Source organism: Lolium rigidum, chromosome 1, assembly GCF_022539505.1.
Source record: "Lolium rigidum isolate FL_2022 chromosome 1, APGP_CSIRO_Lrig_0.1, whole genome shotgun sequence".
NCBI lineage: Eukaryota > Viridiplantae > Streptophyta > Magnoliopsida > Poales > Poaceae > Lolium > Lolium rigidum.
In genome coordinates, this window is record NC_061508.1 from 127,825,898 (window position 1) to 127,846,943 (window position 21,046).

General features: G+C 49.6%; 1 non-coding gene across 1 annotated transcript; it reads left to right on the forward strand.

Moving 5' to 3' along the window:
* Positions 1–8,734: 8,734 nt before the first annotated feature.
* On the forward strand, positions 8,735–8,874 carry LOC124685516. The gene has a single exon (XR_006997502.1). It is a non-coding gene; the product is annotated as a small nucleolar RNA Z247 (small nucleolar RNA).
* The last annotated feature ends 12,172 nt before the right edge of the window (positions 8,875–21,046 follow it).

The window sequence follows — 21,046 nt, forward strand, 5'->3', positions numbered from 1 at the left end:
GAGTGACGAGAAACCTCTAAGGTTATGGATGTACTTGTTGCCACTAGGGATAAAACATTGATGCTATGTCCGAGGATGTAGTTATTGATTACATTACGCATCATACTTAATGCAATTGTCTGTTGTTTTGCAACTTAATACTTGAAGGGGTTCGGATGATATCTGAAGGTGGACTTTTTAGGCATAGATGCATGCTGGATAGCGGTCTATGTACTTTGTCGTAATGCCCAATTAAATCTCACAATATTCATCATGTCATGTATGTGCATTGTTATGTCCTCTCTATTTGTCAATTGCCCGACTGTAATTTGTTCACCCAACATGCTATCTTATGGGAGAGACACCTCTAGTGAACTGTGGACCCCGGTCCATTCTTTACATCTGAAATATAAATCTGTTGCTATTGTTCTTTACTGTTCTTGCAAACAATCATCATCCACACTATACATCTAATCCTTTGTTACAGACAAGCCGGTGAGATTGACAACCTCGTCTGTTTCGTTGGGGCAAAGTACTTTGGTTGTGTTGTGCGGGTTCCACGTTGGCGTCGGAATCTCTGGTGTTGCGCCGCACTACATCCCGCCGTCATCAACCTTCAACGTGCTTCTTGGCTCCTCCTGGTTCGATAAACCTTGGTTTCTTTCTGAGGGAAAACTTGCTGTTGTGCGCATCATACCTTCCTCTTGGGGTTCCCAACGAACGTGTGAGTTACACGCCATCAGTGGCAACAGCACATCCACAACCTTAGAGGTTGCTGTCACTCCCCCAGATTCAGTGGAGACATGAACCCACTATCGAGCATAAATACTCCCTCTTGGAGTTACAAGTATCAACTTGGCCAGAGCCTCTACTAGCAACGGAGAGCATGCAAGATCATAAACAACACATATATGATAGATCGATAATCAACTTGACATAGTATTCCATATTCATCGGATCCCAACAAACACAACATGTAACAGTACAATAAGATAATCTTGATCATGATAGGCAGCTCACAAGACCTAAACATGATAGCACAATAGGAGAAGAAAACCATCTAGCTACTGCTATGGACCCATAGTCCAAGGATGAACTACTCACGCATCAGTTCGGAGGTGGGCATGGTGATGTAGAGCCCTCCGGTGATGATTCCCTTCTCCGACAGGGTGCCGGAGGCGATCTTCAGAACCCCCGAGATGGGGTTGACGGCGGCGGCGTCTCAGTAACTTTTCTCGTATCGTGGCTCTCGGTACTAGGGTTTTCGCGACGGAAGGAATATATAGGCGAAGAGGTAGCGTCGGGGGACGCCCGAGGGGCCCACCCCATATGGCGGCGCGACCAGGGGTGGGGCCGCGCCCCCCTATGGTGTGGCCGCCTCGTGGCCCCTCTTCGTCTCCTCTTCGGTGTTCTGGAAGGCTCCATGGAAAATAAGATCGTGGGCTTTTGTTTCGTCCAATTTCGAGAATATTTCCTGTGTAGGATTTCTGAAACCAAAAACAGCAGAAAATAGGAACTGGCGCTTCGGCATCTTGTTAATAGGTTAGTACCGGAAAACGCATAAAAATGATATAAAGTGTATATAAAACATGTGATTATTGTCATAAAACTAGCACGGAACATAAGAAATTATAGATAAGTTTGAGACATATCAGTTAGAAGAGAACGTTAGCAGACCGACCCAGGCTGGCAACATAAGGGCATGTACAATGGTGATATCTTAGCAATGCCACGTAGCATAAATGCAGATGTGGAGGAAAGAGAAAGTTAAAAAAAAAGACTTTGCTTTCTCTTAGCTAAGAGATATCTTAGCATAATTTATCTCACCATATATTTAGGATGTCTAGTTACTAAAGATAAGATTAAAAATAATCCATTGTACATCATATTTTACGGTCATATCTAGATTACATGACAGCTAAAATAAGACAATCTTATCAACTATTCCACATGCCCTAACGTGGAAGGTTGGGACAGACGGGTCATGGAAACACATGCATGGGCCGGCCCGGTACTAATTTACGTTTTCGAGCCTAGGATAGTCCCGGTGTCCCATGCACGCTCCAGCATGCATGCACGATGGCGCCGTGATCCGATCCATTTGCTTGCCCTTGATCGATCGATGAATCTCAGACACGGATAGACGATGCGCATGCGTATGGATGCACCGTCTAGGCTGTATTCTACATTCCTACACGGGCAGACAGATCACAGGTTTACTCGTGCCCTCTCGTATGATCTCGACCAGTCAAAGATCAACTTGTAGTCACTAGTGGAAAACGGCTCTCGTAACACGAACCGGTGCAAAAGATCCCGCGGCTAGCACGTGCCTGGCGACGAACCTTTAGCACCGGTTCGTGTTACGAACCGGTGCAAAAGCACACTCATTTGCACCGGTTTGTAATACGAATCGGTGATAAAGGTCGCTGGTACGTCCAAAGGGCACGAACCGGTGCTAATGACCCCATTTAGCACCGGTTTGTGCCAAATTCGGTGCAAAAGCTCTTTGGAGCAAAAAATCAAAGCTCTTATTTCTACTAGTGATTGCTCCCTCTGATTTAAATTAGTTAATTTTATTTTATCTACATACAGTTGTATCTAGTTAATAAACGCATTTGGATATATTTATATTTATATAAATAAAATTAATTAATTTGAACCAGAGAAAACACTATAAAGTATATATCATACAGGTTCACAAGACCAAAGCTTCTTGCCATTGCCCGCGTTCTCTTGGTTAAAGGAAAAGGGCGGCAATAAGTTGGCGTGGGCACATGTTAGTCGAGAAACAGACATTGCCACATGGCAAAAATTGAATTCACTTAATTCAAATGAAGGAAATACCTCCCACTCGAATTCGTCACCTCTGACCAGCCGGCTCGATGTGTAGACACTGAGATGTGTCGAGATAAAGCCAAAGGTGTGAGATACAGGGGGTGTTTGGTAAGCTGAACTCATCTTGGCTCGTATCGGACCAGTAAAAAATGGCACGTTTGGTTTTCTGGACTCGCCCATGTTGTTGCACGAACTGGATATTAAAACACCTCCGGGCAGGTTAGATCGCCTGTTTCCACCGGTGCATGCACCTTCTATTCACTTGTGTGCTCGACGGATGAAACCTCTACGTGGACTTACGCTCACTCTTCAAATCAACGATCATGCTCCGAATCAAAATAAGATGTACATGAAAAAGATGCGTGTCGATGATATGAATCAATTCTGACAATCGGTTTCGAGTTTCGTCAGTCGTGAATCATCAATTTCAGGCATGAAGTTTTGAGCGAATTTTGCCAAATTCATCGCATAAATTTCCTTTGAGGAGTAGGTTCACCTTACCATTCCGCATGATCTTCATGTTGAATCGCTAGTATATTGTAATTCATACGTATGTGTGAGTATGTTTTGGAATACTTTTGTTCAACTTCTCACTTGCCATCTTCATGGATGCCGACGTGGTGATGATAGGTGAGAAGTGGGAGGTGATAATCCATAGTGGTGGCGGCATGGTGATGTTTGTCTTCATGGTCGGCGATGTGGTGATGTTTGTGACCGGCGTGACCGGCGGTGTCATGGTGGTATTCAGCTTCGTGGTCGGCGACATGGTGATGCTTGTGACCGGCGTGACGCGGTGTCATGGTGGTGTTCAGCTTCGTGGTCGGTGACATGGTGATGTTTGTGACCGGCGTGACTGACGTTGTCATGGTGGTGTTCGTCTTCGTGATCGGCGACGTGGTGATGCTTGTAACCGGCATGATCGGCGGTGTCATGGTGATCTTTATCTTCGTGGTCAGCGACGTGCTGATGCTTTTGACCGGCGTGACCGGTGGTGCCACGGTGGTTGCTTGCTTCGTGGTCGGCAACGTGTCCATACTTGTGATGTGTGAGGTAAGGTTACTATATTGCCATATAGGTGAGACTAGGAAAAATATTGCGACAAACCAAATAATGGGGGCTACCCAGGTGCAGAATTGAGCGATCAAACAACATGACTTTTCTGGCCCATGATCCGTGTTAGATGCGCATATGCTTTCTTCCCACTAGCGTAGTGCTGCAAAATATTGACGCAGGTAAACAAAGGCGCCCATATACACCTCTACATACATCCGGACCTGTACGGCAGGAGGGCGCACCAGGCTAGCTTCGGGGTTCTTCCTACCCGATGGGTCTCGAGGAAGGCTGCAGGGCACGCATGACGCATGTCCGGCCTGAGACGATGGCAGGTGCGTGGGTGCGTGCCATTGCCCTGGCCTGCGGCCTGCCGTCCCGACCGGCTCAGAGCAAGTACAATAGAGTCCGGTCAGCTGACTATAAGATATTAAATAATATATTTTATATGAGTTGGAGGAGAGAGAAGAGGAGAGAGAAGAGAGGTGGGCTACTATGCAATAGCCAGCTCTTTCACGTGCTCCTATGCACTTTGTAAGAGTGAGATGTGGGACATATATTAGTAAAGTACTTTATTTTTATAGCCAACTATTGTACATGTTAGCTATATGGTGATGACAAATGACATAACATCTTGTTATAGCCAGCAGTTGGCTATACTATTGGAATTGCTCTCGGAGGACAACGCTAGTAATTGGCGACTTGACCACTCGTGCATGGATCATATGTGTGCGCTATGCTATCCAGTACTTCCTGATCCGATCCCTTTTATTGAGAAGCTTCAGAGTTTATCTCAAATTCCAATTTGACGGCAGCTAAACTGGCCTGTGTCGGTTTGCTGCGATGCCGATCATGCACGCCAGCTTACGCCTACACGTCGGAGTCAAGTGAAGGGAAAAAAAATGCACATGTTTCTTTCATGCTGTTTAGCATCTTGCCCTTCAAAGTTCTCTGTCGTTAGGTCGGTCGGTGAGTCGGTCATCACGGAGAGTCGGTCGCTGTCGCGGGAAATCAATTTGGTGCACAACTTTACGGTCCAGGCGCTAGCACCACGTTTTGAACGGGGTCGCCCGCCATGATCCCCTGAGTGCCAAGATCGTACGCAAACGCAAATAAACAAGGACGTGGAGCTGGAGCTTGTTTATATCGCGATAGCCATGCGCTTGTACAGTACAATCTTGGCGGTGGATTTTACCCTAGGAATGAACCTCGTACATGCATGCATCTGCCAATGCACGCACGCAGGCCGCATGTGAAGGAACGCACGGCGCCTGATACGGACGGATCCGCTCGTCGGCATACTAGTAGCAGCGTGCGCTTACGCATCCAGCACAACAATAACGTTGCAATTATTTTTTAGGGTACGTTGCACTTGCACTTAATCAAGGAGACCACGTACGTATGCAGCTTAGAGTAACAGGCCTTCTCTAATTTTAACGGGGAACAAGCCCGAGCGCATCACACGGTGTATTAGTCGGCACGATAATTTTCAAGGAGGTCCTGACAAATACAAAAAATAAATTCTCGCCTGACTTTCGCAAGAAAGATCTATTCTAAAAATTGTGAAGCGCAATAAGATTCTCTTTCTCCGCCAGAGTTCACGCAAGAACCCGGGTCACTACCGTCATCGGTGACATCGGGGACTACACACCACTTTTGTCGTTGTCATCGTGGAGCGCCCTATTGAGAACTGCATCGACGCAACAACTTGGAGGAAACATACTCTTTTGTGCTAGCCAAACTCCACGGTGCGAAGTGGCTTCTACTAGCCACGAAACACGTCGGCAATCTTGGCCTTCGTGAATGAACTCCGCAAGAGAGTTGCACGAACTAGTCCCCTGCCTCCAAATTCATTCCCCACCTTCGCCATCGTGCGAGATGGAGCGGACAAAAAAGGAGGGAGAGCCCCTACTTTGACCTCTGGAGGCTACACATTGAGCCTATTCAACATGGATGATGCAAACGAACCCATTCCCTTCTCTGGCACCGACCTACGGACCACCATGGCAAGGAGCAGTACCGCCACCGGCCACAACTTTGGTCGTCCATATCCTAAACCCCCTAGCATAACGGCAAAATCCACTTGGAGAACAAACTCAAACCCTTCTATGTACCGAGGAGGTCCAGTCTGGCATCCCTTCTCGCACTTACTCCGATCGGTGAGGCTGCCAGAGAAGGGAAGAGGGAAGCCAGAGAAGGATCGTCGACTCTCAAGGCGCGAGGAAAGAGAAAGAACGAGGGAAATGAGAGTGAGTCATCCCTTCTGATCCAAGTGCTTCACCGTGAATGGCCTATGGTGCTTTACCACATACTCACACAGCCACTTCTGCAACTCTACAAATCAGGAAACTTCAAACCTTCTTCTATGTGAGACTAATTTTCATCATCTTCTTGGGTAGTTGTGCTTGGCATCGCTTCAAGATCTTTAGTCCTCCCACCATTACCAATAGCCATATCAGCGAGCACTAGATAGTAAAAAAAATGGTATTCTGTGATCTCGGCTAACCAATTTTAAGAAGGCTTGGGTGTCCCTCTCCGTGAACCCATATCTGTCCAATTCCTCTGGACCCTAATCCTCCGAGTTACCGACATAGGAACGCAGATAGATGCAATCATGGTCCATGCCATCTTCAGCAACTTGTGCCTCCGCGTCACCAATATATTTGTCATGAAACTTGTTCCTATGGTTGGAGGCATCCTCCTCAATGCCTTCATCATCCATGCCAATTCAAAACCATGTTCCACATTGCCATAATCTTCATGTTGATCGACTTGGTCACTATCATTCACTCAAATTCCATTTGTTGGCTCAAAGGAGCTTGGCTCATATCATAACCTGAACCGCATCATCAGATGACACATTTTTGAGTGGAGGTTTCAACGTCATGTTGGATTGTTGGGGAGTGATACCAGTTCAAGTCAACATTGGACCGATCAATTTCGTCCTTGGTAGCAAATAAGCCGAGGGACTTGTCTTGGTAGCAAAAATGGAAACTTGCTTATTTTGTGCTAAACTTTTACCACAAGGTCCGCTCTTCTATTAATAACCATCAATAATAGGACAAAGAGCCATAAAAATAATAAAAATTATAAATAGGTCATTGGACCGGCTAGCAAAGACTATATGCACACGAGGGGGCCAAAGGCGCGCCACCCGTTGTCATCCCTCCCACTGGAGCCGGGCGAAACTTTTCATAGAACGTCTTGCTAAAGCTCAAGGAGCAATGATTGGCGAAGGGAGAAACTAAAAACAAAACAAAAGGGTACGGAAGCAAAGGAGAAGGCGATTGGGAGGCGACAACCAAAATCCATATATGGTCCCTTCACTCTCGTTGGTGATGCCACTAGTCCGCTCCGCATCTAGTGGCATTGGGTCTTAGAGGTGTGGTGGACCACGGCTTCTCGTCGTCGGGAGGTTTTTCGTTCTTTATTTAGCTTATTTTTCAGTGCCTTCTTCAGGGTGTTGAGGCGGCCGATACGTTCTGAAGTTAGAAAAAGGTTCTTCCCCCTCTATCCTTGCTCTGGTGGTGCGTCTAGCACTGTTGAAGGGCTAATGGAGTCGTGTGTCCGATGGATCTCCGGAGATCTAGTTGAGTTTCATGATTGTTGGTGTGTTTTCAGGTTTGCGTCTTCCGTTTTATGGTTGTCATCAATTGCAATGGTTGCTGCTATGGTACGCTATTACTTTGTGGTCTTAGCTCGACGAGTTCCCGTCTGCATGTTACAACAAGCTGTAGTATGAAAAGTTTTGTCCGTCTTTTAGCTCACGCTAGTGTTTGTAGTCATCTCTAGGTGGTCCAAAGATCTATTAGGGTGTGTTCGGTTTTGGAATACAGAGGAATGGGACAAAACCGTTCTGCACCTGGAGACCATTCTAGTGTTCGGTTGGGATCATGGAACCGAACCAACCAGTTCCGCCAAAGTGAATATTCGTGCTAGATGCGGAATTGCCTCGTTCGACAAAATCTGTCGGACCGCGAGGAACGGCTCGCTAACGATTGTGTCAAATAATCGCTAACCATGGATGAGGCTTCTCTCACAGGCGAGCACACTGCGTGGCCGACACTAGGCAGGGCGGCGCAAGGCACACAGGCGGAGGCGGCTGTGCGAGCACGCTGGGAGGCGGCGGCGCGAGGAGCGGCGGTCGTGCGAGCATGCTGGGAGGCGGCGGCTGTTAAACAATGTATGTAACCTGAATAGGAGTTGTAGCTGACCCGGTCATGTATAAGTCCTTGGCCTACACGGCAAGGCATATGTAACGATGTATGCTTCGTATATATAAACACCACGCGACCCTGGTTTGGGGTATCGCCGCATATTACTTTTACATGGTATCAGAGCTCGGTCTTCCCAGATCGCATCTGCCATGAGCTTCTCTCCCTCTTCCTCCTCGACGTCCATGGCTATGATGGGCGGGTCTCTCAACGGGATCGTGTCGGAGAAGCTTACAAGGGAGAACTACCTGATCTGGCAGTCCCAGGTTTTGCCAGAGATCCGAGGCGCTCAGCTCATGGGCTTCCTCGACGGCTCGGTTGCTGAACCGGCGAAGAAGATCGAAACAACGGACAAGGAGGGCGCTAAGGTGATGGTGCCCAGTCCGGAATATGCACGCTGGATCGCTCAAGATCAACAGGTGCTGGCTTATCTTCTCCGAAACATGACGAGAGAAGTGCTCACGCAGCTGGTCGGGCTGACTAGTTCCGTTGCTGTGTGGGGAAAGGTGACGGAGATGTTTTCGTCGCAATCAAAGGCTCGGGTCGTGCACCTGCGTACCCAGCTTAATCAAACCAAGAGGGAGGATTTCTCCTCAGGTGCTGCCTACTTTGATCGCATCAAGACCCTGTCTGACGAGATGGCTACGGCTGGCAAGCCTCAAGACGATGATGATGTCGCCTCTTATGTTCTCGCTGGTCTAGATGATGAATACAACGGCTTTGTGGCTGCAATTACAGCCCTGATCAAGGCTCAGCAATCTGTGAGCCTCGGTGATCTTTACTCGCAGTTTCTTGCGTATGAGTCTCGCCTTGATATCCAGAACCCTGGCAGCGGCAATGGTGTTGAATCCTCTGCGAACGCTGCATCTCGTGGAAATTACGGGAATCGCAACAAGGGTGGACGTGGTGGTGGGCGAGGCAACTTTGGTGGTGGTGGAGGCCGTGGATACAACGGCAATAATCACTACAATGGCAACAACAATAACAGTGGCGGTGGCAACCATGGTGGCGGTGGCAATTATGGTGGCTATCAACCGCGCCAAGGTAATGGCCAGGGAGGAGGTCGCGCCAGGCAGGGGGCCCAAGTCACATGTCAGATATGTGACAGAGAGGGTCATCCTGCGTTCCGCTGCTGGAAAAGGTTCAATAAGAACTATCAGGGACCTGAACGCTCAGCCAATGCAGTCACACATGGTGTTGATCCACAGTGGTACACTGATACGGGTGCTACTGAGCATATTACGGGGGAATTGGACAAGCTGGCCATGAGGGAACGCTACAATGGCAACGATCAGATTCATGGTGCCAATGGTAAAGGTATGGACATACATCACATTGGTCATTCGTTATATCGTACCCCCAATCATAATTTCCATCTTAATAATATCTTACATGTCCCTGATGCCACCAAAAGTCTTCTTTCTGTTCATCATCTTGCACAAGATAATCATGCCTTTCTAGAATATTGGCCTAATTTTTTCTCTATTAAGGATCAGGACACGAGGAAAATTCTTCTTCAAGGTAGATGTGTGGGTGGTCTCTATCCTATGCCGTCTCCTTCATCTTGGTCGTCAAGGAAGCAAGCTCTTGGCGTTCAGTCCACCTCACATTGGCATAGACGTCTAGGACATCCATCTTCAGCTGTTGTTCAGAAAATTCTTCGAGATAATGAAATTCCCTTTAGTGAGTCGAATAAAGAGTCGGTTTGTGATGCCTGTCAAAAAGGCAAGAGTCATCAGTTACCTTATCCTAAGTCTTTTAGTGAATCTTCTGCTCCTTTAGAACTTGTGTTTTCTGATGTATGGGGCCCTGCCTCAGTTTCCGTTGGAAGAAATAAATATTATGTCAGTTTTATTGATGATTATAGCAAGTTCACTTGGATATATATGCTTAAAAATAAATCTGATGTGTTTCAGAAGTTTCATGACTTTCAACATCATGTCGAACGCCTCTTTGATAAGAAGATTCTGGCTGTTCAAACCGATTGGGGTGGTGAGTATCATAAGCTCAACACCTTTTTTCAGCGAGTAGGGATATCGCATCATGTCTCTTGTCCTCATGCACATCAGCAAAATGGCTCTGCTGAACGTAAACACAGACATATTGTTGAGGTTGGTCTCTCTCTTTTAGCACATGCCTCTATGCCTCTCAAGTTTTGGGATGAGGCGTTTCTTACGGCGGTTTTCTTGATCAATCGCCTTCCTAGTAGGGTTATTTCTAACCATACCCCTCTTGAGCGTCTCTTTAAACAAAAGGGAGATTATTCGTTTTTGCGCGTCTTTGGGTGCGCTTGTTGGCCTAATCTACGTCCTTATAATCCTCGCAAATTGCAATTTCGCTCTACTCAATGTGTGTTCCTAGGTTATAGTGGTCAACACAAAGGATATCGATGTCTTGATGTTTCTACCGGTCGGATTTACATCTCTCGCGATGTTGTTTTTGACGAGACTGTTTTCCCGTTTGCCAAACTTCATCCCAATGCCGGTGCTCAACTTCGTGCTGAAATTTCCCTTCTTCCTTCCAATCTTGGTCTTGTGTTTGGGGGTATTGATGTACGAACTGATGCTGATGCTAATCCTCCTAATTACCTGGCTGCTGAGTCTCTCATGCAGGAAACAGATGATTTTATGCCTTCAGACAGTTCTGGCGGGAATTCTGGGGACAGCCCTGGTGAATCTTCCTCGGGATCCACAGCGAAATCCTCCTCGGATCGGCCGTTCCAGGCAGGGGCGGGCAGTGGTGCTGTCTCCCGCAACGTGGCGTCACCGGGTTCGCCCGCCCTCCCGACCGCTCCTGTCTCCGGGCCCGCGACGGTGACTGCGGCCCAATCAGCGTCAGCTGTGGCAGATTCGCCTGCAGCATCTGAGTCCGCGTCTGGATCTTCTGCGGCTGAATCAGCCTCTTCCAGTGCGTCGTCTGCTGCAACGGGATCCCATGTGGCTGCACCATCTGGCAGCCCTGGATCAGCTGTGCAGTCTGTGCCTGTGCCTGATCCCGTGGCTGATCGACCGCGTACACGTCTACAGCATGGCATTGTGCAACCTAAAATCATCACTGATGGTCGTGTGCGGTATGACAAGCTTCGGTTTGCTAATTTTGCATCTACTGGTGAGCCAACTACTGTTCAAGAGGCATTGGGAGATCCGGCATGGAAGTGTGCTATGGATGAAGAGTTTTCGGCGCTTTTGCGTAATGATACATGGCGTCTTGTGCCCCCTGGCCATGGGCGCAATATCATCGACTGTAAATGGGTTTATAAGGTCAAGCGTAAAGCTGATGGTACTATTGATCGGTACAAGGCTAGGCTGGTTGCAAAAGGTTTTAAGCAACGGTATGGTGTTGACTATGAGGATACCTTTAGTCCTGTGGTAAAATCTGCCACTATTCGCTTAGTTCTGTCACTTGCAGTATCGAGAAATTGGAAGCTCAGGCAACTTGATGTGAAGAACGCGTTCTTACATGGTGTTCTGGAAGAAGAGGTCTATATGCGGCAGCCTCCTGGATATGTTGATTCTTCTCGGTCTGATTATGTGTGTAAGCTTCAGAAAGCTCTGTACGGCCTCAAGCAGGCTCCTCGAGCTTGGTATGCTCGCTTAAGTTCTAAGCTTCAACAACTTGGGTTTTCTGCATCTCGAGCTGATACTTCGTTGTTCTTCTACAACAAAGGGGGAGTAACTATCTATATGCTGATATATGTTGATGATATTGTTGTAGTCAGCTCCTCAGATACAGCTGTTGATGCTCTTCTTCATGATCTTGGCATGGCGTTTGCTCTAAAAGATTTGGGCGAATTGCACTTCTTCTTGGGAATAGAGGTCAGGAAAGTTACTGATGGTATTGTTCTGTCTCAGGAGAAATATGCTAATGATCTGTTGTCCCGAGTGAACATGAAGATGTGTAAGTCAGTTGACACTCCTTTGTCAACTTCGGAAAAACTGTCTATTACTGATGGTGAAGTGTTGAGTGATGAGGATTCTACTCGGTACAGAAGTATTGTAGGAGCATTGCAGTATATTACTTTGACTAGACCTGATATTGCTTACTCAGTAAATAAGGTTTGTCAGTTCTTGCATGCACCTACTACAGTTCACTGGACAACAGTGAAACGAATCTTGCGCTATTTGAGAGGAACTATCTCTGTTGGCTTACGGCTGAGCAAGTCTGAGTCCATTCTTGTCAGTGCCTTTTCTGATGCTGATTGGGCTGGCTGTCCAGATGACCGGAGATCTACAAGTGGCTTTGCTGTGTTCTTTGGGTCTAATTTGATCTCGTGGAGTGCAAGGAAACAAGCTACGGTTTCTCGCTCAAGTACAGAGGCTGAGTATAAGGCCTTGGCGAATGCTACTGCTGAAGTAATATGGGTACAAATCTTGTTGAGAGAACTAGGAGTACCACAGCCGAGAGCTGCGTGTTTGTGGTGTGATAATATTGGAGCTACATATCTTTCAGCTAATCCTGTGTTTCATGCAAGGACAAAGCACATTGAAGTGGATTATCACTTCGTTCGTGAAAGAGTAGCTAAAAAGCTTTTGGACATACGATTCATACCGTCAGGGGATCAGCTAGCAGATGGGTTTACAAAGGCACTTTCCACTAGTCAGTTAAATGCTTTTAGACACAATCTTAACTTAGATAAGTTATGATTGAGGGGGAGTGTTAAACAATGTATGTAACCTGAATAGGAGTTGTAGCTGACCCGGTCATGTATAAGTCCTTGGCCTACACGGCAAGGCATATGTAACGATGTATGCTTCGTATATATAAACACCACGCGACCCTGGTTTGGGGTATCGCCGCATATTACTTTTACAGCGGCGCGAGGCAGAGCGGTGGCCGCGCGAGCATGCTGGGAGGCGGCCGAGCGAGGCACACAAGCGGCTGTGGCCACGACGCACGCGCGAGGTTGGCCGGCGGCTGACTCCGATTTGACCCCAATTTTGGAGACTGCATGCGCCGGGGCGGAGTAGGCAGCAGTCGCGGCGGTGGCGCTGGGAAGCTGCATGTGGCGGAGCGATGCGAAGCAAGCGTGGGTCGGCTGCTGCCATCTGATTTTGCCTAAGTAATTCGATTTTGGCATATGTGTATACCAATTTTGCTAGCTATCCAGATTTGACTTGTGTAATTTGATTTTGAAAATATTTTGAGCCACAACATCCTTTAATTACAATTATTAGCATTTTAAGCATAATTGTAGCTATTCCATTTCGTTCCCAATTCCTCCAACCGAACACAATATGAAACGATCCAATTTCTCGTTTTTTTGAACCGAACACGGGGTCGGAACCGTCCCATGACCTTGGAACGGAACCATTCAATTTCATTCCTTCTCGTTCTGGAACCGAACACATCCTTAGTAATTTTATTACTTTTGAATTTCTCTGCTGATTTTTAATGAATCGCTGGATTTTTTTTAAATAAACGACACAAAGCAAACACGAAGAAAGCAAGAGATTCGAAATGGTCTGGCACGCGTTTGGCTGCTCCGTCCGCGTCAGAGCGCGATACGCGATGGGAGAAAAAGGAGAGCGCGGCGTCCGATCACGTGCGGCCAGCGATTCGATCGTAGCCCCACCACCTTCCGCTCGTGACAGGTGGCCACGGCGTGCCCCTCTCCCGCCCGCGTGCGGTGGGCCACCTCTCCATCGCCTTGTCGCCGAGCGCGTGCCAGCCGGACTGTGGGCGACGGCGTCAAGGAAGGTGCCGGACGGCACGGCGTTTGGGTCCGTCCAAGACGCCGTCACGGCGTTGCGCACGTGGTTTTTCGACTCCCATCCATCCATTGATCGGCAGGACAGCAGAAAGCTTGTTTTAAGCTATCACGCTGTTGCAGCCCAGCTCCAGTTTGGTGACACTTCATTTTTTTCTCTCTCCATCTGCAAGAGCGAGGAGAATTTTCGTGAAACGAAATGGTGACCGTCTCTTCCGATCTACATTGCCATTTTTGCGACGTCTCCAACGTGACGACCCATTCCACGTCCGCGGGTCTGGATGGGTCACTCCAAACAAAATCCCGCCTAAATTTGGGCTAGGTTTGCGTGATCGCGGACACCAAGCGCTAGCCACTCACGCCCTCCTCTGGCTAGCGTGTCCATAGGGTGATAACTTCATTTTTTATTAAAATAAAATATAGTATTACACTTTTTCTTGAAACTACCTACTACTAACCTAACTACCTAGGACTCGCGGCTGACTCGCCGCCGGATTTCACTCGATGTGGGTGGCCTATACGCGTGAGGATTCCACTCTAGCTTTTCAGTTAGGTGGCCCGGTGGTGGCCTTCCTCCGGCGTTCCTCCTCATGTCCATCCTCGCAGCTTGGATGCGGGCGCCCTATTCATGTCTGTCCTCGCAGCTTGGGCGCGGGCGCGCTCCTCCTCCTGCGGTGCCATGGTCCGCTTCCCGCATAACCCGAGCTCCCGCACAACGCGCTAGGCGCGTTCCACAGTGTCCCGTGCCTCCAGGTGGACGTGGTCGGCATCCTTGGCATCCTTGATCGCCTCCTGGCGACGCTGCCACTGTTGCCGGCCTAGCTCCGCCTCCGCAGCCTCCTCCTGGGCGCGCCAAATGGGCGAGGGCATCTGGACGAGGTGGCGGGCAACCTCCTGAGCGACGAGCTCGTTCTTCTGCCCGATGAGGTCGCCTAAACGGCGGCGACCGGCCCGGACGGAGGCCTCGTGTTCCCTCGTCTCACGCGTGAGCTCAGCGAGACGCGCCTCGATGGCGATGTTGAGCTGCGCCATCTCGCGGTCGTGGACGTCCTCCACCTTGTCGGACGCAAACGGACGCTCGCGGACACCGATTTGCGTCGTGCCGCTGGAGATGCCCTTAGCACGACAACATGGATCGGTGGAATTTTCGTAAAAAAGAAAGAAATAAGAGCATCTCCAGTCGCGTCCCCCAAACCGCGCCGGATCGAGCGTTTGGGAGACATGTTTTGTTCGTGCCGCGTTTGGGGGACGTCGCTCCCCAGTCGTGTCCCCCAAACAAAATCCCCAAATAAATATTAGTGCACGAAAATAAAGGTTTTCATTCAAATTTGATTATGTATTACAAAGTTTGAATGAAAACGGCTACATTTTATCTAAACCCTAGCCTACTGACCGCCCGGCGGTGCGTTCGACGGGCCTGCCCCGTCGTCGCCTCCCCTCCGCCGTAGCTCCTGCTGCGCGCGCCGCCTCTCCATGTGTAGAGCGGTGGCCAGACGCCGCTGCTCCACCAGGGCGGCGTCGCCTGCCCTCCTCTGCTGCGCCGTCTGGAGGGAGAGCTCGACGGCGCGGTGAATCTGCGCCTCTTCGCGGGCACGGGCGACGTCCTGGAGCTTCTTCTCCGACTCAAAGGACTCGACGAGCGCGCGCTGCTGATCGGCTGTCACGTCCGGGTGCGGCCCATCACCGTCGGACCACTCGAAGTCGTCGTCCTCCTGCTCAGTCACCTCCTCCTCCGCCTCGACCTCCGTCTCCTCCCCCTCCTCCTCCATTCGCGCCTCCAGGCGCGCCGCAACGCATCCTCCCGCCTCCCCAGGCCGCCTCCATTGCCGCCAGCGCCGCCTCTCGCTGCTGACGCTCCTCCGCCGCCAGCTACAGCGACCGCTCCATCGACTCCCGCCGTCGGCGCTCGATCGCCTCCCGCCGTTCACGGTACTGCGCCTCCCGCTCCTCGCGCTGGTGATGGCGGTCATCAGCCCACCGCTGGCGAATCTCCTCCGTCCGGCACCGCCGTGCCTCTTCTGCCGTGGAGGCATCAAACGCCGCAATGGTGTCCGCCAACGCCTCCTCATGCCACGCTGCTACCGCCGCGCTCTCGTCAGCTGCGGGGTCAGGGGCTAGAACGCCGCTTCTGCCGCCGCATGCTCCGCCTCACGCTGCTGGCGGGCCTGCTGCTCGAGTGCCTCCCGCTGCTGCTGACGATGTGCACGCCAAGCCTCCATCCCTCGCCGTCGCCGCTCTTCCCTGGCGGCGATGTCGATGTCGAACTGCGAATCCGGTGGTGGAGGTGGTGGTGGAGGAGACGGTGGAGGGAACTGGCCATCGTCGGGGCGGTTCATCATTGTGCACTGGTGGTGGAGGAGACGGCGGTGGAGCGACGAGGGTTGTGCTTGTGGCGGAGAAAGGGATGCCGAAGGCTGTGGTGGCTGCCATTGAGCCGGGAGGGCTTTTTATAAACGCCGACGTCGGGAAGAAAGCGCGGGAAGAGGCGAGAAGAGACGGGAAGAAAGCGCGGGAACGCGCGGTGGCGTGCGAACGCCGGCGACGCGTGGAGGATGCGCAACACCGACGAGACGTCTCGCCTGCCCCTCCGTCGCCATTAAGGCAAATATCGTCGTGTGTCACTGCGCGGGAATAACTTACTTCACAAGGTAGGCGACAATTATGTCAAAATTCAATGTGCCGCTGATGGGTCGGCCCCGCGTCGCTTCGACTCGCTTTTCGTTGTGTCCAGCGTGCCCGAAGCGTCCATGTGGGGCGGGGACGGGCTCGGGGCGCGAATACCATATCGGACCGCGCCGGATAAAAAGAGGCTTTAGAGCATCTCCAGTCGTGTCCCCCAAACCGTCCCCCAAACCGCGCCGGATTGAGCGTTTGGGGGACGTGTTTTGTTCGTGCCGCCTTTGGGGACGTCGCTCCCCAGCCGCGTCCCCCAAACGCCGCCCCCAAATGAATATTGGTGCACGAAAATAAAGGTTTTCATTCAATTTTGATTATATATTACAAAGTTTGAATGAAAACGGCTAGATTTCATCTAAACCTAGACTACGACCGCCGGCGGTGCGTTCGACGGCCCCACCCCGTCGTCGCCTCCCCTACGCCGCAGCTCTCGCTGCGCGTGCCTCCTCTCCTTGCGTTCGGCGGTGGCCGGACGGTGCCGCTCCCGCCGCGCGTCCTCCTCCGCCCTCCCTGGCTGGGCCGCCTGGAGGGAGAGCTCGACGGCGCGACGAATCTGCGCCTCTTCGCGGGCACGGGCGTCGTCCTGGAGCTTCTTCTCCGACTCGAAGGAATCGACGAGCGCGCATTGCTGATCGGCCGTCTTGTCCGGGTGCGGCCCGTCGTCGTTGGACCACTCGAACTCGTCGTCGTCGTCGTCGTCCTCCACCTCGGTCTCCTCCGCCTCGGCCTCCTCCTCCTCCTCCATTGGATCCTCCTCCTTGTAACATCCCAAGTTTCAATAAAATGAACAAGAGAGAGAATTCAAGACTCCAAAAATCAGAGCCAACAAAAACTTTTTCTCATCATATAGGACAATGCATTTTAGCTCACCTTATTAATTTATTTGAGTGTGCTTGTGCCATGATGCTTGTTTATGTGTTACTCCCATTCTAAAACCCTAGCAATGATCCTTTGATCATCCAAAGTCAAATAAAAATGAAATAGAAAGGATATTCTAAAATTCAACTTCACACTCACATAAGGCCTAGGCCATTTTTACAAATCTTGGATCTAGGCCAACTTGGTTTGCACCATCACTTGTAAATGGATACTAAACACTTATTAACACTTTTGGAATCAATCAAACTCTTTTCAAAACAAAATTGAATCAAAATGGAGCTCACATATGATTATGGTCATATGTGTCAATTTTACCACGATGACCACTTTGAGCCCCTGGATTTTTACTTTTCACTTCTACACCTTGTCAACCCTTTTTACCTCAGCCAAGACAACATCAAGCACTTCAAATTTGCCCAAAACCACCACCCCAAATTCCTGACCAAATTCAAATGAGAATCAAGCAAACTTGGAACAAACTCACATATGCAAGATCATATGCAAAATGTGATTTTGCATCTCAATTCTATTTTGATCACCACCACCACCAAAATGCTCCATTTAATATATGATTACACTCCCCCAAAAATTTTCTCAAAATTCGAAAATTATTTTCTTGCGGGCATTACCACAAACACACAGCGAGCGGGGTGAAAAATTGAGCCCATATCGCATTTTTACCTTGGACTTGGTCCAACCCCGACCCTCTCTGCACCTACGGAACCTCACCACACCCATCAGCACCAGTGCCAACCCTTGCCACCCCTCCACTTGCTCACCATGGTCAAAACCATGCCATGCCGTGGCATGACATGCCACCACCATGCCCCTCTCACCTCTGGCCATCTCTGGCCCGAACCCTCATCTCCTGGACACGTCCACTTGACCGCGGGAACGCCGCAGACGACGACCGCGTCCACGCCTGTCCGCCATGACCTGCGCGCTCCCGTCAAGCTCACCATCTCTGCAGAGCCCCTGCCGCGCCACGAGCACGCGCGTCAGCCTCGCCAGGACACCAGCCACCGTGCGCGCCCACGCCTTGGCCCTTCGCAACCTTGGAACGGCGACGACGACGACGACTGCCGCTCCGCCCCACGGCCACCTCCCGCGCCTATAAAAGGGGAGCCCCTCCCACTGATCTGAGCACGCCATCCTCCTCCACTCATCCTCACAGCACTCCTCGACCTCTCAATTGAACCAATTAGCCACCCCACTGCTCCAATCGCAAGATCGCAGCCGCCGCCGCGTACACGGAGTTCACCGGAGCGGAGGCCGCCGTTGGAGACGCAACTGCTTCCAGGCGCTCCCTCATCCACTCCAACGTTGCTGCGCACATCGCCGACAACCGCCGGAGCTCCGACGAGCTCGCCGACCCCCTACCGCCGTCGCAGTGAGTTCCCTTCTCACCGTCGACGGCGACGCTCCCCAACCGTCCGATCCTCGCCTAATCCTACGGCGCAGGCCTGCGCGTACTGATACGTCTCCAACGTATCGATAATTTCTTGTGTTCCATGCCACATTATTGATGTTATCTACATGTTTTATGCACACTTTATGTCATATTCGTGCATTTTCTGGAACTAACCTATTAACAAGATGCCGAAGCGCCGATTCTTGTTTTCTCGCTGTTTTTGGTTTCAGAAATCCTAGTAAAGAAATATTCTCGGAATTGGACGAAATAAAAGCCCAGAGGCCTATTTTCTCACGAAGCTTCCAGAAGACCAAAGACGAAACGAAGTGGGGCCACAGGGGAGCCAAACCCTAGGGCGGCGCGGCCCCCCCTTGGTCGCGCCGCCCTGTCATCTGGGGCCCCTGTGCCCCCTCTCGACTTGCCCTTCCGCCTACTTAAAGCCTCCGTGACGAAACCCCCGATACCAGACAGCCACGATACGGAAAACCTTACCGAGACGCCGTCGCCGCCGATCCCATCTCGGGGGATCCGGGAGATCGCCTCCGGCACCCTGCCGGAGAGGGAATCATCTCCCGGAGGACTCTACACCGCCATGGTCGCCTCCGGAGTGATGAGTGAGTAGTCTACCCCTGGACTATGGGTCCATAGCAGTAGCTAGATGGTTGTCTTCTCCCCATTGTGCTATCATTGTCGGATCTTGTGAGCTGCCTATCATGATCAAGATCATCTATATGTAATTCTATATGTTGCGTTTGTTGGGATCCGATGAATAGAGAATACTTGTTATGTTGATTATCGAAGTTATGCTTATGTGTTATTTATGATCTTGCATGCTCTCCGTTACTAGTAGATGCTCTGGCCAAGTAGATGCTTTTAACTCCAAGAGGGAGTACTTATGCTCGATAGTGGGTTCATGCCGCATTGACACATGGGACGAGTGACGAAAGTTCTAAGGTTGTGTCGTGCTTGTTGCCACTAGGGATAAAACATTAGTGCTATGTTCAAGGATGTAGTCACTAGTTACATTACGCACCATACTTAATGCAATTGTCTGTTGCTTTGCAACTTAATACTTGGAGGGGTTCGGATGATAACCTGAAGGTGGACTTTTTAGGCATAGATGCGGTTGGATGGCGGTCTATGTACTTTGTCGTAATGCCCAATTAAATCTCACTATACTCATCATGATATGTATGTGCATTGTCATGCTCTCTTTATTTGTCAATTGCCCAGCCGTAATTTGTTCACCCAACATGCTTGTTCGTCTTATGGGAGAGACACCTCTAGTGAACTGTGGACCCCGGTCCAATTCTCTTTACTGAAATACAATCTACTGCAATACTTGTTTTTACTGTTTTCTCTGCAAACAATCATCTTCCACACAGTACGGTTAATCCTTTGTTACAGCAAGCCGGTGAGATTGACAACCTCACTGTGTTTCGTTGGGGCAAAGTACTTTGGTTGTGTTGTGCGGGTTCCACGTTGGCGCCGGAATCTACGGTGTTGCGCCGCACTACATCCCGCCGCCATCAACCTTCAACGTGCTTCTTGGCTCCTCCTGGTTCGATAAACCTTGGTTTCTTTACGAGGGAAAACTTGCTGCTGTGCGCATCATACCTTCCTCTTGGGGTTGCCCAACGAACGTGTGAAATACACGCCATCAAGCATATTTTTAAGGCGCTCGATTGCTTGGGAGATCAAGACACGCTGCAAGGGGAGTCTCCACTTCTCAATCTCTTTACTTTGTTTTTGTCTTGCTTAGTTTTATTTACTACTTTGTTTGCTGCACTAAATCAAAATACAAAAAAATTAGTTGCTAGCTTTACTTTATTTGCTGTCTTGTTCACTATATTGAAAACACAAAAAAATTAGTTTACTTGCATTTACTTTATCTAGTTTGTTTTATTTACTGTTGCTAAAATGGCCAACGCTGAAAATACTAAGTTGTGTGACTTCACAACCACAAATAATAATGATTTCTTATGCACACCTATTGCTCCACCTGCTACTACAGCAGAATTCTTTGAAATTAAACACCTTTCTTGAATCTTGTTATGAAAGATCAATTTTCTGGAATTAGTTCGATGATGCTGCTTGCCCATCTTAATAATTTTGTTGAACTATGTGAAATGCAAAAATATAAAGATGTAGATGGTGACATTATAAAATTAAAATTGTTCCCTTTCTCATTAAGAGGAAGAGCTAAAGATTGGTTGCTATCTCTGCCTAAGAATAGTATTGATTCATGGACTAAATGCAAGGATGCTTTTATTGGTAGATATTATACCCCTGCTA